Source organism: Leopardus geoffroyi, chromosome B2 (assembly GCF_018350155.1).
Source record: "Leopardus geoffroyi isolate Oge1 chromosome B2, O.geoffroyi_Oge1_pat1.0, whole genome shotgun sequence".
In the NCBI taxonomy this organism is placed as follows: domain Eukaryota; kingdom Metazoa; phylum Chordata; class Mammalia; order Carnivora; family Felidae; genus Leopardus; species Leopardus geoffroyi.
Window position 1 is genome coordinate 110701038 of NC_059332.1, and position 11213 is coordinate 110712250.

The window sequence follows — 11213 nt, forward strand, 5'->3', positions numbered from 1 at the left end:
CAGCCTTGCTGGATAAAGAGTTCTTGGCTGCATGTTTTCTGATTCAGCACACTGAATATATCCTGCCACTCCTTCCTGGCCTGCCAAGTTTCTGTGGATAGGTCTGCTGCAAACCTGATCTGTCTTCCCTTGTAGGTTAGGGACTTTTTTTCCCTTGCTACTTCCATGATTCTCTCCTTGCCTGTGTATTTTGTGAAATAGACTATGATATGCCTTGTTGATGGTCGGTTTTTGTTGAGTCTAATGGGGGTTCTCTGTTCTTCATGGATTTTGATGTCTGTGTCTTTCCCTAGGTTAGGAAAGTTTTCTGCTATGATTTGCTCACGTAACCTTTCTACCCCTGTTTCTCTCTCTTCCTCTTGTGGGACCCCTGTGATTCTGATGTTATTCCTTTTTAATGAGTCACTGATTTCTCTAATTCTTAAATCATGCTCTTTTGCCTTTATCTCCCTCTTTTCTTCTGCTTCATTATTCTTTATAAGTTTGTCCTCTATATCACTGATTCTCTGTTCTGCCTCATCCATCCTTCCTGCTGCTGCATCCATCTGTGATTGCAGCTCAGTTATAGCATTTTTAATTTCATTCTGGCTATTTTTACTTCTTTTATCTCTGCAGGAAGGGAGTCTAATCTATTTTTGACTCCAGCTAGTATTATTATTATCATGATTCTAAATTCTGATTCAGACATCTTGCTTGTATCTGTGTTGGTTAAATACCTGGCTATCATTTCTTCCTTCTCTTCCTTTGGGGTGAATTCCTTCATTTTGTCATTTTGAAGGGAGAAAAGGAATTAATGAGGTAGAAAAATTAAAATTAAAAAATATTAAAATTAAAAAATGTTAAAATTAAAAAATTAAAAATACACACACACACAAATCGAATAGATGATGCTAGATCCTAGGTGTGTTTTCGTCTGGGTGTTGAAAGTGGTTCGACAGATTAGAGAAAAAAAAGGGAGGGGGAAGAAAAAGGAAATCTTTTGAGAATTTGAAAAAATGAATACGCTGAAGTAGACTAAAATAAGATGATGGGATCAAAATAGAATTTGAAAAAATATACACAAAAGTAAAGAACATAGTAGAAAAAAATTAAAGAAAATATTTTTAATAAAAATTAAAAGTAAATATGAATTTTATTTTTCTGTTTTCAAGAAAAAGAAAAGAAATGAAAAAGAGAAAAAAGAAAAAAGACAAAAAGGAAATCGTTTGAAAAAGTGAATACATGTAGTAAACTAAAATAAAATGATGGAAGTAAAATAGAATTTGAAAAAATTTACATAAAAGCAAAAAATATAGTAAAAAATTAAAGAAAAATATTTTTAATAGTAATTGAAAGTAAAAATGAAGTTTTTCTGCATTCAAGAAAAAGAAAGGAAATGAGAAAGAAAAAAGAAAAAAAAAAGAAAATCATTTGAAAATTTGAAAGGTGAATATACTGAAGTAGACTAAAATAAAATGATGGAAGTAAAATATAATTTGAAAAAATAACACAAAAGTAAAAAATATAGTAATAAAAATTAAAGAAAATATTTTTAATAAAATAGAAAATAAAAATGAATTTTTTCTCTTTCTGTATTCAAGAAAAAGAAGTGTAAAAGAGAAAAAAAAAAGAAAGAAAGAAAATTGAATAGATGGACCTGTTAACGATTGAAGTAGGACTGAAATTGCTTCATTTTCCCCTAGAAGTCAGTCTATGTAGCGCTTTATAGTCCATAAACTAAGCTGGCGGTGAGACTTGTGTTCTTGAAGACTGAAGTTGGCCCAGTTGGGCGGGGCTCAGTGTAATGGCTCCACTCTCCACCAGAGGCGCTGCTAGCCTACTGGGGTGGATTGTTGCAGTGCTCGTAGGTGTGTATGCGCATGTGCAAGAATGGGAAAAATGGCGCTACCCAGCTACCCAGTTTGTTCTCCCGGATCAGCAATTGCGCACCTATTCTCTGTCTTCGGCCTTCATCCACTCCCCGCTTTTTCACTCTCTGTGACCAGGCCCCAGGCAGTACCTCTCTCCCGAGTTTTGTCTCAGATGCGGCTGTTTTCCCTGGCCTCTTACTTCAGAAGGGCTGTGTCTTTGACCTGTTCCACCCCTCTGCGGGAGGGTCTCACTGAGCAATGGCCAAATGAGCAATGGCCGAATATCAGCTGCACCCAGGAACTCCTGCTGGACCCTGCTGCTGCCAGTGCCCCGAGACTGAGGCCACGTGCCAGCCCGTCCCAGAAAATGTTCGCAAAACAGTGTAGCAGCAGCATCTCAGGGATTATGGAAAATCACAAAACACATCTGGCACCAGGCATCACCCTCAACGATCTTGCCCCAGCACCAGCAAATGTGGCCGCCTCTGAGGTCTGCTGGGACCAGGTGGCTTCAACAGTCTCTACCAAATGTCCTTCCAGCAGTGGAACCGCTTTTCCCTGTGTGGCCTGAGGACCTCCCAGACCCCACTCTGTTCCTGGGGATTCGCCCTTCCCACCAGAGCACCACCAGGTATTGAGCTGCGGAGTTGCAGCCTTTGTGCTCCCCTTGTTTAGTCTTAGTGGAAGTTAAACCCTTTCCTTTCTCCTTTCTCCCTTGTCCCTTTTTAGTTTAGTTTCTGCAACTGTTTCCAATTTTCCACTTTCTCTCCAGCTGCTTTTGGGGAAGGGTGCTTTTCCCGTATTCTCCCCCTGCCCCCAGTCTCTGCCCTGTCTCCACTCACAAAAGCACTTCCATTCCTGCACCTCCTCGCTCCCCAAGTTCACCTCTCATTGGCATGTACCTGCTGAATTCTTTCATAAAAGATTCTTCAGAGATTCTTCTAGTTTAATATATTTACAATAAATCTGTAACAACATGTAGTTAGAGTACTTAATCTCCAAGAAGTATGGTGTATTAAGCATAATACATGTTTTTTAACTAAGCAAATACCTTTTCCCCTTGTTGAATCATGCATAATGAAACAAAACTGTCATTTAATAATAAAATATATGTTATAATAGCTATATATTTGTTAGTATCTTACAGGTTTTTTAATGTGTATTTATTTTTGAAAGAGAGAGTGCAAGTGGGGAAGGGGCAGAGAGAGAAAGGGACAGAGAATCCCAAGCAGGCTCTGTGCTCTAACAACGGCAACCCTGGTGAGGGGCTCGAGCTCATGAACTGTGAAATCATGACCTGAGCTGAAGTCAGATGCTCAAAGGACTAAGCCATCCAGGTGCCCCAGTATCTTACAGTTTTTGAGAATATATTTAGAATAAAAGATTCCCAGTAATTACGATACACCAAGCTTAAGCTTGACTATAGTTTTTAATATTTGGTGAGAATTACAGCTTTAACAAAAATGCCTATGATAGTGCTCTTAAATGTAAAACTTTTCTTATAGTGGTTCTTAATTCCTTTAAAGCAGTGAAAAGTTTTAAATCTTGATTCCTGATAAACTGTCACAAAACACTTTAATCAAATTAGGTTTTTTTTTCCCTATGGCTCTTTGGTAACAAACTACTTCAACTTTATTGTTGGGATTACATGGCTTCTTAGTCAAGTTAATCATCAGGATTTAAAAACTTAATGTTTGTTGTTCTAAATTTGCTATTTCTAGTCAAGTACATTTTTTGAAAAGAGAAGAAAAGCTCTATTTTTTTTTTTCAACGTTTATTTATTTTTGGGACAGAGAGAGACAGAGCATGAATGGGGGAGGGGCAGAGAGAGAGGGAGACACAGAATCGGAAACAGGCTCCAGGCTCTGAGCCATCAGTCCAGAGCCTGACGCGGGGCTCGAACTCACGGACCACGAGATCGTGACCTGGCTGAAGTCGGACGCTTAACCGACTGCGCCACCCAGGCGCCCCAAGAAAAGCTCTATTTTAACAATTTCCTGTTTCTTACACATACACTAATGCTCACAGAAATTGGTGAATTAGTGTGCCTTTTTCTTTTATTTTTCATAAAGATGATTAATTTCTCAAGTTTCTTATTATGATTTTTAAAAATCTCCATCTCTCAAACTAAAGTAATTGAAATATTACAGCTTGTCCCACAAGTTCAGGATTTTCAGTTCTCTGGAAGATGTGAACCCTCAAGAAGGCACGGGCGGCAGAGCTGGAGGTATGGAAATGATGACTTTCTTCGTGTCACATAAGGTCTTCACACCTTGTCTACTTCACTATTTTCAAACCTCTAAACGTCTGTTATCTGAGGACACTACACCATTTGATCTTTGCTGCACAGACACTCAATACTGCTAAACTAGCTGGGAACCAGTCTTCAGTGCACACTTTTTTTGATGGGGCAATTTGTGTCTCTTTAGCACCACTAAGTGGCGACTCTCTCCTCTCTGCCTTCCTCCAGCCCCTCCCTGCTTGTCATGCTAGGTTGTATCTGTTATATGAACCTATATGTAATCATCTTAATCAAGTTATTGTAGATTAACTTAAATTTATCATAATACTCTTTGATTGCAGGATGCAGGCACTCGATCTGAATTTATTTTTTTATATTTTTGCATGTTTTATTTATTTATTTTGAGAGGGAGAGACAGAGCACAAGCAGGAGAGGGGCAGACAGAGCGGGAGAGAGCGAATCCCAAGCAGACTCCGTGCTGTCAGCACAGAGCCCGATGCAGGGCTCAAACCCACAAACTGTGAGATCATGACCTGAGCCGAAATCAAGTTGGATGCTTAACCGACTGAGTTAGCCAGGCGCCTCCACTCAATCTGAATTTAAACAAAAAGATTTATTGATCCACGTAACTGTAGTCCAGAGGTGTAACTTCTGAACAAAGGGGCCGAGGGCCTTCAATGATGCTGTTGTTTTCTGTCCTCTATGTCTGGTGCCTTAATGGCTGTGTGCAGGGGCTCTGCCTCTCTCCCTTGGTTTTGCTTGTCTCTGTCAGGCTTGATTTTTCACACTGGGTCTACATATGTGACTAACAAGACAGCCACCAACAACCACAGACTTCTAACTCCCAGTTTAAACATCCCACTGGGGGAAGAGACTGTTGCTCCCCAACAGATCCAGGAAATAATTTCTGGAATACTTTGGTCAGTCTGACTGGAGATATGCTCCTGTACTGAACCTTCTCACTCTAGAAAGAAGGCAGTTGGATGGGCAATGACTTTCTTCCCACTGTGGCAAGGAACTGGAGGGTCAGCCCCATATGAACCCGATGGAATTCCACAGAAGGAGAGAAATTTTAAAAAAATTAATATTTATTTATTTATGAGAGGGAGAGAGACACAGTGTGAACTGGGGGGGTGGTGGGGGCAGAGAGAGAGAGGGAGATACAGAATCCCAAGCAGGCTCTGCACTGCCATCTCTATCTCACAGTGAGATCAAGACCCAAGCCCAAATCACGAGTTGAGTGCTCAACTCACTGAGCCACCCAGATGCCCCTGCACAAATTTATTAAGGAACATATGATCCAGGTGATAACAGTGGAAGCTAAGAGATGATTAGTATTGTCCCTATTTTTGTGTATATGTGAGCATTTCCATGTTAGTTAGGGAAAATAACTGCATCTCTGTTTTTAGGAATGTGGTGCTCCTAAATGGGGTAGCATGATTTATAATCCTATGTATCCTCTCTCATGACTAACACCATACAGGCCTCAGGGAGCCACTTTCTTGCGTATCATTCCCTGTAGCCTATATGAAATGAGAAGCAACTATGCCTAACTGCCATGAATGTTTGTGGGCTGTTTGTTTGCCATTGTCAGAAACAATGCTTCAAGGGCAGGGACGATTTGAGCAGGAGACTCGTCTAGCCAAGATAAAAAACAAATTGACTTGTCAAATTTTTCTCACAGGCAGCAAGATGCAGTAGAGTTTTGTATTATGGAATATAATTTCCCAGAATCCCAGACATTCTTGCTTCTTTTTGTGTTACAATTTGTGGTTACAGTATTAACCATAACTTGTAACAGCATTCAAGACACTTGCATATGATGGAGGAACATTTTATAGCATTGTGAAAATGTGTGAAGGAAAACCTCGTCAAAAATGGGGTTGGGTTGGAAAGTTCTGGATGGGGAGCCCTCACCCATGTGCCACTTGTTGCAGTTTATTTTACCGAACAAGAAGAAGCTTAGTTTACTACCAGGGGAGGAGGAAGGAAGATTTTGCTCCTGGCCCAGCAACAACCCAGCCAATGAGGAACTGCTACATTTCAGCCAATGAGAATTTGCGCAGCCTCAAACACTCATCTATTTCATTCCAAACAGCCCCTCCTAACTTCCTTCTTTCCTCTGTAAAAGAGCACCACTCTACCTTGTTCCCTGAACTTGCCTATAGTTCACCGTGTCTTGCCTGTCCCAAATTGCACTTCCTCTGCTATTCTCAAATAAACTCATTTTGCTGGCAAAGTAGCTGGCTATTTTATTTTCAAGGTTGACGGTATTATGTAATTTATATTACTTTTCTTTTCTTTTTTTTTTTTTTTTAACGTTTATTTATTTTTGGGACAGAGAGAGACAGAGCATGAACGGGGGAGGGGCAGAGAGAGGGAGACACAGAATCGGAAACAGGCTCCAGGCTCTGAGCCATCAGCCCAGAGCCCGACGTGGGGCCCGAACTCACGGACCGCGAGATCGTGACCTGGCTGAAGTCGGACGCTCAACCGACTGCACCACCCAGGCGCCCCTATATTACTTTTCAATATAACATACATTGTGAGTCCAATTCAACTGATGAAAACTGAATGCTGGAATTCTACTGAGTAGTTTAAACTTTATTGACAGACATAATAAGATTTATGTGAATTTTAAAAATTAAATACTATTTATTAATTTAAATGTTTAATATTCATTAGTTTTTTTTGTATGGGCTTTACAATTTTAATAGATCATGTTGGATATTTCAGAAGAAAAGTACTTTGAAAACACATAAAAATAATTTTAACTTTTAGATTTTTACATTAATTTTAATCTACTTTTTAATGAAACTGTTCATGCTTTATATATATGAATTACATATTTTATTTTAATCCTTTAGAATAATTGCTTCCAATAGAATACAAAAAAAGGTGAAAAATCCTTCTTATTGGGGTACCTGGGTGGCTCAGTTGGCTGGCTTCCGGCTTTGGCTCAGGTTACGATCTTACAGTTGGGTTTGAGCCCCACATCAGGCTCTGTGCTGACAGCTCAGGGCCTGGAGCCTGTTTCAGATTCGGTGCCTCCTTCTCTCTCTGCCCCTCCCCCACTTGTGGTCTATCTCTCTGTCAAAAATAAATAAACATTAAACAAAAAAACTAAAAAAATCTTGATGATTAATACATTGTTATTTTGCTTAAATGAAGGCAAGAAAATATATTTTATGGAATAATTGTATGATAATTCATAAAATATGCTTGTCAATGTTACTCAATCATACATTGGTAGTTCATTAACAGTGCAAATTGAATTCTTCTGTCTTTGACCTTTTGCTAATTTTCAGCCTTGTGAAATCATAGAACGTACATTTAATAGCCTCCATTTGTACTCTTACTGTGGGATCTACAGGATGGACAGAGACAAGAAATGTGGTCTAAACCTGGATGTTGTGACAGAATTTAAGGTGTTGATAAAAGCATCATTGAGATGATTTACTTCAGGGCAAGGCCCATGAAGAGAGAAAAATAAAGTCAGGAGGTAGTTGATAGAGAAAATAAGGAAACACTGAAAGACTAGGTTTATACTGAAGAGAAAAGGAAAGATTGTAGCATTTACCCTGTTCTTTTGGATTGCATCAGTTACTCTGACTTTTTCTGGTTTGGGATTTTTTTGGGAGGAGGGTTTATTTTGTGGTTTTCTTTGATACCAAATATGCTTTGGTTTGCCATTATCTGTTATATATAACACCTCATAATTAAAAATTCACACAAAGCATCTTTTCAGTGGGTTTAGATCTTTGTGTGAAAATTCAATGTATCATAAATTTATGCATATATAAATATAACTTTTTTGACCAGTCAAGGTATCATGAAACTGATATCAGTCAAGTCTACTTTATCTAAATTAATTTAGGATTTTTATTCTTAACCTCCGTATTCCTGTTACTTTATCTGCAAAATGAGTTTCATAATGGTACCTACATCATAGAATTATTGTGAGGACTAAATGTGTTAATATACATGTAAACTACATAGAATAGTGGCCAGTCTGTATAAAGTCCTATATTTTTGCTACTAGTATTATTACCTTCACCTTCATCCTTGCTGTTAGGCATACATTCCAGATGATGATGGTGGGTCCTTGAGGGAGTAAGGTGTGGTAGGATACAACTTGTCTTCGATTTTCATCATCTATGCATGCCAGTACCCTTGCTGAGAAGTTCCATTCCTCCAAGGTTTGCACTCAGGTAACTACCACATCTTGTCTACAGTCCTTTCTGGTTTCATTCCACACTTAGCTATTTTCACACCTCTTTTCAGCACATTTAGCTCCGGGAAATTCTGTGTCAGACACACCTACTTAGATAATGCAAATGGCAACCTCTAGTATAACACTCTGGGAAGAAGGGAACTTCATTAAGCTTGCCACTTCCTCTCCTTCCACCTGAAAACTGAGGCACGATCTGTCTCTCAGATCCTTCCAAACATATACAGGATTTGTGTTCCGTACTACACCTCACAGCCTGTGGAAAAGGAGTTAGTCCCTCATCAGGGACTCACTAGCTCCCAAGCTCTCTGGCTTCCCTGCTCCACTCCCTTCTTTTTCTCTCATGCGTCTACCGCTGCCCAAAGTAATCTTTACTTCCTATAGACCTTATAGAATCTGTGTGTGCGTGTGTGGGGAGGGGGGCGAGGGGACTGGCTCTTGTTTAAGTCTGAGCCCCCAAATCCAAATGCTTAGATTTCTACAACTGAAAATCTACTGCCCTACCCCAGCTTTCCACCAGACCCATATTTTCTGCTTTCCTCTGTGGAAAAAATCTCCTTCCCTGGTGACTTAGCTGACTAGCTAGATGATTTATTAGTTTGACTGAGAAAAAGGCTAAGGATCAAACATAAAGAATCAATGATTTACTTTTTGAAATATTATTTTGTTCTAGTAGCTTTGTGTTCTGAGAAAGAAAACTGACTTCTCATTTAAGTGTGTTTGTCCCTGTCTGCAATGTCCAAAAATACTGAGACCTAGTTTTTCCATCCAAAATCTATTTCACAAGACTAGTAACTTCCTCATCACGCAATGTATCCCATGGTACTCTGGGTACTTTCCTGCTCTGCCTCCAGGGTTAAGCCTAAATAGTGGCTTCCATATGCAACCCTCTTGAATAGAACTGCCAGTCATTTTAAAGGGGTTTCCCTCCTTCAGTGCTGGCCTAAGCCACTCACATCCCTCCTTGCCCTCCTCTGAGGACATTGACCAGAATGCAGGCTGAAGCTGTCCTTCATGAATAAGCCCTGATGAAAGCTTTTACATAAGGGGAGAAGAATTGGCTTTGCTTATAGATAGGGTGCTTTGTGCACTTTGTCTAAGCTTCAGAAACTTTTGAAAGTAAAAGGGGAAGCCATTTCTAATTATGCCAGGACAAGGGGTCTGAACTAGGATAATCACTTTCCCTTCTAGCAAACCAAGCCTTATGGCACTCAGAGTTTACAGCCAATGTAGCCAGGTTCCCCACCAAAGTCCTAGCCATGTCCACACCCACCACGTGGTGATTGGCTAGTCTTTGCCATAACTGTTCAGTTCGAGAAAATGTGGTTGAGCTTAGGCTACATAGGGTAAGTGGCCCCCTCTCTGATTTGTTGAGCTTTCCTAGGCCTGCATGGTCTTAGTTGGTTTTAGTTATGGTTTCTTTTAAAAGTTTAAGCCAAGAACAAAATGCCGTCTTCATAAAAGCAAAGAAAAGGAAGTGTGCTTCCTCCAGACTAAATGCTTAGCAGCTATCTGATACGGTTCTTTATTTGTGACTAAGTGGTTCTCTCTGGCTTTACCAGGGAGTCCAAACTCCTCTCCCGAACAAGCAAGGTCTGTCTCCTGGCACGCGCCCACCTGCCACTGCTTGATGGCTAATCTGCAAGGTAACTAGAGCTCTGTGTCTTGCTGTGCTTTTGTAGACAGTGTTTTAAAGAAATTCAGAACCTAAGGAATGGGTTCTAATATAACTTTCATTCTTTCCTAGGTATTCTCTAGGGATTTAGAAGATTGAATTCCTGTGGCAATTCATAAGGCTCTGTTGACTCTTGTTTTTTTCCTTACACTGATTCCCATATACCTACCTAGAAAATTTAAAGCATTCAGTAATTTGCTCACACCAAGAGGTTTATCTGACAGTACTATAACTTTAGAGTCTGCCTCATTCCCACCCACCAATATTCTCCATCTGTCACCTCAAGATAATTTCACTCTGTAGTGCATGTATTTGTTACAGACAGGCTTCAACGTATCTGGGTACCACCCAAGACACCGCAAGACTACGTTGTATAAGACACGTAACTTTATCTTTCTAAATTCAAACTTGGGTTCAAATAGGAATTGCACAAAGTAGATTCTACTTAGTCTCCATCAAACCTAGATAATCTTCATTCATTTAAGGTTTATTTTCAGCTGATGAATGTATCATATTTCACAGAGGAAAATCAGGCAAGTATTTTCTCATTTTCTCCCATCAAATCCGCTAGATTCCCTGCTTCAGTGCCCATGTGCTCCGCCATCCCTTCTGTTTAGATGACAGAATGCCCCCCCCTCCTATGGCAACTCCTTCACTGCGCTGTAGTTCTCAGACACGTCTACCCTCTCAAGGACATCTCTTCAGGGATTATACCCTTTTTCTTAATTGACCCTGAGACTTTCAAGTAACTCAAAAGTTCAGCCTTTTTCAACTCAAAAGTGTTGGCTTTTACAAGTTCTTTTTTTCTCTTTCTTTCTTTCTTTTTCTTTTTTTTTTTTTTTTTTTGGCTTTCCCCTTCCCTGTTCATCAGTGGTGACAATAGGTGCCTCAAAGTCTAGCTTCAAGCAGTGGCTCCAGCCAAACAACTTGTAATCTTTCTTGACAGTGCCCTTTCTCTTGTGTGGGACAGGGACCATCAGCATCAGATGCACTGGGGATGAGTGCCAATGTCCAAAGAAGACTGAGAACTAGATATTGTGATACCACCATAATTCTCTTCCTTCCTGGCCCCTGGCCTCTGTCACTTCCATCTCATCCCCCTGTCTTCAGATCTTGGGTGAAACCTCATAGAGAAGGAAGAAGAAGGAATCCTTGAATTGCCTTAGTGAAAACTTAAAATTCCATGGGGCACCTGGGTGGCTCAGTTGGTTAAGG